This window comes from Brassica rapa, chromosome A09, assembly GCF_000309985.2.
Source record: "Brassica rapa cultivar Chiifu-401-42 chromosome A09, CAAS_Brap_v3.01, whole genome shotgun sequence".
Lineage (NCBI taxonomy): Eukaryota > Viridiplantae > Streptophyta > Magnoliopsida > Brassicales > Brassicaceae > Brassica > Brassica rapa.
Window position 1 is genome coordinate 21,980,367 of NC_024803.2, and position 6,154 is coordinate 21,986,520.

Genomic DNA, 6,154 nt, shown 5'->3' on the forward strand with positions numbered 1-6,154 from the left:
ATGCATGTCCTTGTAAGTCCTCAGCCTCTCGTTCATGGCTGAGACTTTAGCGTCGAGCGATGTGAATGTACACACGTCGATCGATGTGGCTGGTTGTTGGTCCTTCTTGCGAATGGTGTCCAGATCTTGCTGTAGTAGCTCGATTTTAGTGCTTAGCCAGTCCACGTTGTTGTTGAGAGGACAGTATACGTCGTTTATCCTTGTGTCGATGTATAAGACTTCCCATTCATCCTTGTGTTGTGCTGAACATTGCGGTTCTGCGGAGATCTGGGCTGTAGGAAGACTGACGTCGATCGATGGTGCATGTGGTGCGTCGATCGATGTTGAGGTCGTGGCTTCCTTCTCAAGTTGCTGACGTAAACTCTCAATTTCTGCCTTCATTTCTGCCATACTTCTGAAAAGCTCATTGTAGCCTCTATCCAAAGGTTTATGTGTATCTTCTACTAATGATTTGAGCTCCTCTCCCAGTGTCTCAAGAGCTCCACAAATACCAAACACCATCTCATTGATTTCATCTTTGGTGTAGAGTTCTGGTGCCAGTCTTGTGAGTGTGAAGGAAGTGGCATCTTCTGGAAGACAGATGTGGCTCTCTTCAAAAAGAGATGCTCTTTCCAGTATTTTCCTGATGTTGTCCTTTGTGACAGGTATCATCTCACCAGCTACGCCTCTTGCGTGTCCACACTCATCTCTGTAGACTCCATAGTCGTCCCTTCGTTCCCAAGCGAACTTTCTGGCTCCGTACATGTCAAAAGCGCGGGTCCCAAATTCATAACGTCAGTCGATCGACATCGGGTCATCCCTATCGATCGACGTTGGTGTTACCCTGTCGATCGATGTCTTGGTTGTTCCGTCGATCGATGCTTGCCCTTTTGGTTGGCGTGACAGATCTGGATTGATTTATGTTGTGGCGACTCCTACGTGGTTGTTAGGATCTGTTTGAATGACGTCTGGAGTCCCATGTTGCTGTGAGAATAGGTTGTCAGGTCCATTGGCTACTTGAAGGATATCTGCTATGTCCTCTCTGGATACTTGTAAGATCCTTCCATCCATTGCACGTGCGTTGCCATATGGATCCCTGAAAATACCAAATTCATCAGGTGTTAGAAAACCATAATCAATGTTTGCATTATCATTCAATTTAGAAATATAAAGATTATGGTTTAGAGTAGTATCGATCGATGTAGATACAGTTGCATCGATCGATGGCAGAGTAATTTCTGCAGAACTTGTGTTCTTGAGATTATTGCTCTTCATGGATTTTTCTGTTGATGTAGATGTAAGAGTGTTCTTCTTTTTTGCTTGTGTGTCTGCTCTGGTGTGTGGAGGTGGTTTCGGGGGTGCAAAACGATTTATATAGGTATCTATAAACCTAGTTGGAGAGGGAATATTCTCCTGCTCCTGAATTTTCGCTGCGGCGCGAATATCGATCGATGTTCATGTGTGAGTGTCGATCGATGTGAGCGGTTGTTTTGCTGGACGAGGGTAGGTATCGACCGATGTGGAGTGCACGTCGGCGATCGATGTTGGACACTTGTTTGTGAACTTATGTGTTTCGAATCTTTCATCTTGCAAAAACATTTCTATTGCACGTTGTTTCCAGTAATCCTCATCGTATTCCTCTGTATGTTCCTCGTTAGGTGAAGTAATTATAGTGTCAACTGCAAAACTTTCATGGAAACCACTGTCTGCCCAACTGCCTATGGAATAATCATCATCTCCTCTCTTGTTTGGAGGTTGGAAGGCAAAGTGTTGGTAACAATGATTAGGTGGAGCGAAATGGTCAACTGGGTGCATTACGTCGAGTGACGTGTTGTTGCGGTCATCGGTCACCGTTGACTCATTGGAATCGATTGATGGAAAGGTTGGGGTGTCGATCGATTCTGAGTACTCAGTTTCGTACTCCGATTCGTACTCTGCTCCACAATGGCTTGCGCCAATTAAGCCAAGTTCTTTCCCGTAATCCAAAGAATTTATGACCTTTCGCTTAGGTCGGATGGGGTCGTAGTGGATGTTGGGGTCTATCAGTGTCAGACACAATTTATTTTTGTTCATGTCACATACAGCTCCTACTGTAGCTAGGAAAGATCTTCCAAGCAGAAGTGAAGAGTTCTAGTTAAGCTCGATGTCTAGGACATGAAAATCTACAGGGACAAGGGCATTACCAATCTGTACCTCCAGATCTCTTATGATTCCTCTTGATCATTTCTCTAAAAGATCCACGAAGGTGAAGGATTCCATTGAAGGTTCGATGGTCAAACCAAGCTGGTCTGCCATGATCCTAGGGAGGATACTAACTGATGCTCCTGTGTCGCACATTGAATGGGGAAATTCAACACCCTTGACTACGCATGGTATTGCAAACTTCCCAGGATCACTCTTCTCTCTTACTTGATGAAACATTCTCCTAATGTCTTCCTCAGTTACCTTTGTTTCTCTGAAGAACATCCACAACCGGTGTGTGAAGTACGCTTCATCAAAAGGTTTTTCGATTGGGATTCTGAGGACTCTTTTAGTGAAACCATCCATCTCCTTATCGTTAGCTTCCCTCTTTCTTCTCCTGAACCTTCTCCCTTCAGTTTCCTGATTTTCTTGAATTGTTTCTGGTGAACTATTTAATGGGTTGGGTTTTGGTTCGGGTGGGTTAGCTAACGGTTTAGGTGGTGGTCTGTGTGCGTTGATGTAATCATTATCGATTGAAGGTAACCGCACTCGATATGTCAGAGTTGCCCGTCGATCGATGGGAGGTGGGTTATGTGGATCGATGGGAGGTGGGTTATGTCGATCAACGTCGGACGCACTCTGTCGATCGATGGTAGGCTCAATTAATCGATCGATTTTATCAGTCGATTCAGCAGATGCCGTCGATCGATGACTGGAGTAATCCGTCAATCGATCTTCATCATAGTCTGTTGATCGATGCGAGTTCATCGACATCGGTCGACACCATTGGGATCCGCCGAGACTCATGGAGCTTTCGATTTCGAAGTCTCCTTCCTCAAGCTTTTCATTTCTCACCACTTGCCAGAAATCATCATCAAAGATGGCATTTACGTGGTGTTTTCCTTTGTCGGCTACTGCCTCTCTAGCGAAAGCTTCTTGCCTCTTTATAGTCTCGCCCGTCTGAATTACTTGGGTTTCAAGTTTTCTCACCTGAGTCCATAAGGTCTCGATTTTGGTGTTCAGATTGTTGTAGGCAAAGTCTATTTTACCGTTGAAATCCACAGTGATTTGTTGTTGTCCCAGCAGTACTCGATCAAGCATCTCTTCGATCTTGCTTTCCTGAGTCTGGGGTGGTGGATTTTGGTAGTAAGAGTTCGAGTAGCTTTTGCTGTTGTTGAAGGGTTTTTGAAATTGTGAACTTTGGTTACTTCTTTGACCATTTCCAAAGAAGTTTCTGTTTCTGCCCTGGTTTCCAAATTTCTGGAATCCGGTACCTCCTATGTATTTCACATTTTCTTCTCCTTCCGTATCTGCTACTTCTCCTTCAGCTGAACAGACTTGCTTCCTAAGAAGCTCGTGCACCACATCTAACTAAGCTTTTACTTCGTCCATCTGTTCCTTCCCGATAGAGGCTACAAACTTCTTCCGTTCAGAGTCAGTGTTTTTGGTGCTGCTGCTGTTAGGAAGGTTTTTGATAAGTGTCACAGCTTACAACGGATTCTGAATAGTGAAGTTTCCTTCACTCGCCGTATCAAGAGCCATTTGATACTGTAAGGCGAGACCTCGGAAGAAAGTGCTTAACAGCTGCACTTCGTTAAATCCGTGGTGTGGACAGTCTGACTGGAAGAACTTAAATCTAATCCACGCATCTTTGAAGGACTCTCCAGCCTTCTGCGAGAATGTGGAAATTTTGTTCCGAAGTTCTTCAGCGCGCGCCTCATCGAAGAAGTTTCGTAAGAAAGCATTCTTGATGTCGGTCCAGGATGTTAAAGATCCTGTGGGTTGCTGCCTTAGCCAGTGCACCGCTTCTCCATTCAGCGTGTATCTGAAGAGCTTGAGACAGCAGGTAATCTTCGGGGACTCCTTCCATCCGAATACAGCGATTAGATCCTCAAACCGTTCCAAATGGTCCATAGGATGCTCGTGCGGTAACCCAGAGTAGGGTATCTGCGACACGAGAGTGTAGTATTGAGGCTTCAGCTCGAAATTCTGCTTCTGGATCTCTGGAAGTCGAATAGCTGATCTGTTGGAATAGTACTCATCTGGGCGATTGTAGTCGGCCAGTAGTTTCGATCGAGCATCCTCGTCTACGGGTTGAGTAGCTCCTGTAGCATCAGCATCATGGATTACAGTTCCCTGAGCGTTCATTTTCTGACCTGTTGCATTACGCAGATGACCGGCCTGGTCATACAGATTTCCGTTCTCGTCCTGGGTTAGAATAATAATGTTTATCATTTTTTACGACAAAGTATCAATCGACGTACGCAGTGTAGTATCGATCGTTGTCGAACGATTGGGATCGATCGATCATGATGGTCTAGTGTCGGTCGACGGTTGTATGTGCGTATCGATCGACGACGAAGTGGTTGCGTCGAGCGATGTGGAACGTTGACCTCTACATATGGTGCGTTCCAAATGAGCAGGATCGTCTGAGAACAGCAAGTTTTTCTCCTTGTTGCTTCTGGTACCGCTGGGCATGCACCTGAAAAGATAAGAAAAAGATTATTAGAAAGGGGGTAAAGAAAAGAAAAAGAATTAATAAAACTAAATCTAATGACGATCAAAGCTCCCCAGCAACGGCGCCAAATTTGATACCACTCAAATTACCCTAACGAGTATTACTCTCATCAAAAGAGGTTCAGATGTAGTAGTTAGGGATTTAATCCACAAGGAGCTAGGGAACAATTAAATCTAGTGTTTATTAATTTTAAGGGTTGTAAATGTTTAAATGAAATAGCAATAGTAACAAGCGAGTAAGTAATAAACGTAACTTGGTTGGAAATGATATTAGATGCAGGGCCACTATTCAGGTGTTGGAGATTATAATACCTATAGATGCCTATTTGTTGCATGCATGATATATTAGAGCTCAATCGCTTAACTCATTGATCAGCTGTCGCATGTCTCACTGGTTAACATGCTAGATCTCGTGTCTCAACGGTTAGTATGTCGACAACGAGAGAGTGTCAGTTGAGGACATCGATCAACGTGTTCTAGCCAGGCCTATGCGCGAGTATGAAATGCCCTATTAAGATACTAAATTGGCGGTTAGCCCTCTTTAGCAGTCCTAATATGATAGATAGATGTCAGGATGGGATAACAAGGGTGCTTGAATATGCAATCTTATGATCAATTTCTAGTTAGCAAGGCTAAAACAAGCAATGAATACAAATATATCATGAATATCACAACAAGGCAGATCTATAGTTTGGGGCTAATCCCACAAACCTATATGAACCCTGGATCTAATAATTGAACTGTTCAGACATAGCAGAGCAATTCATAACAATTAAGAAATATAAACTCATAGTTTAGATGAAAAGAAATGATAGCAAGGAGTTTCAATCACAAGTGATCTTCTCTCTAAAACTTGTAACAAAAAGGTCTCTACCAAAAAGCTCTTTTTCTGCCGTCAAAACACTTAGGCAGTATATAATGTAGTAGGTTAAATACTCGTCAGGGCATTTTGTTAATTTGGCTTGACCTTGGTTTTTAAGTCTTCTGAATCCAAAATGTCGCGTGTCTGGTGTCTCGACATCGATCGATGGTACTTGTGTACATCGATCGATATTAATCTTCATTTGTCGAGGCATCTCCTGGTATCGATCGTCAGCACTAATGCGCATCGATCGATTATTCTTCCTCTCGTCGACCTCTACGTGGTCAGCTCGGGTGAAATGTCATTTAAGCTCTAAAATGCTCCAAAGTCATAGCTTTACTCCGAAATGCACCTGAACCTGAAAACATACCTAGAAGAGTAGAAAACATAGAGATATATATATAGTAAAATACTTATATACCATGGATAAAAATGGGTCAAATCCAAGGTATATCATCGACCGACACGGGATGAAATGTGTCGATCGACGGGACATGAATAGTGTCGATCGACGGAACATGAATAGTATCGATCGACGAAATTTGAATAGTGTCGATCGACGGTAGGTGAATAGTGTCGTGATGAATAGTATCACGAAGAACAGTACTAGGATGA

The 6,154-nt window shown here is 43.4% G+C and overlaps 1 non-coding gene across 1 annotated transcript; it reads left to right on the forward strand.

Annotated features, from left to right (window-relative positions):
• The first annotated feature begins 3,757 nt into the window (after positions 1 to 3,757).
• LOC117128673 lies at positions 3,758 to 3,863 on the forward strand. Its single transcript, XR_004452068.1, has one exon. It is a non-coding gene; the product is annotated as a small nucleolar RNA R71 (small nucleolar RNA).
• Positions 3,864 to 6,154: the final 2,291 nt, after the last annotated feature.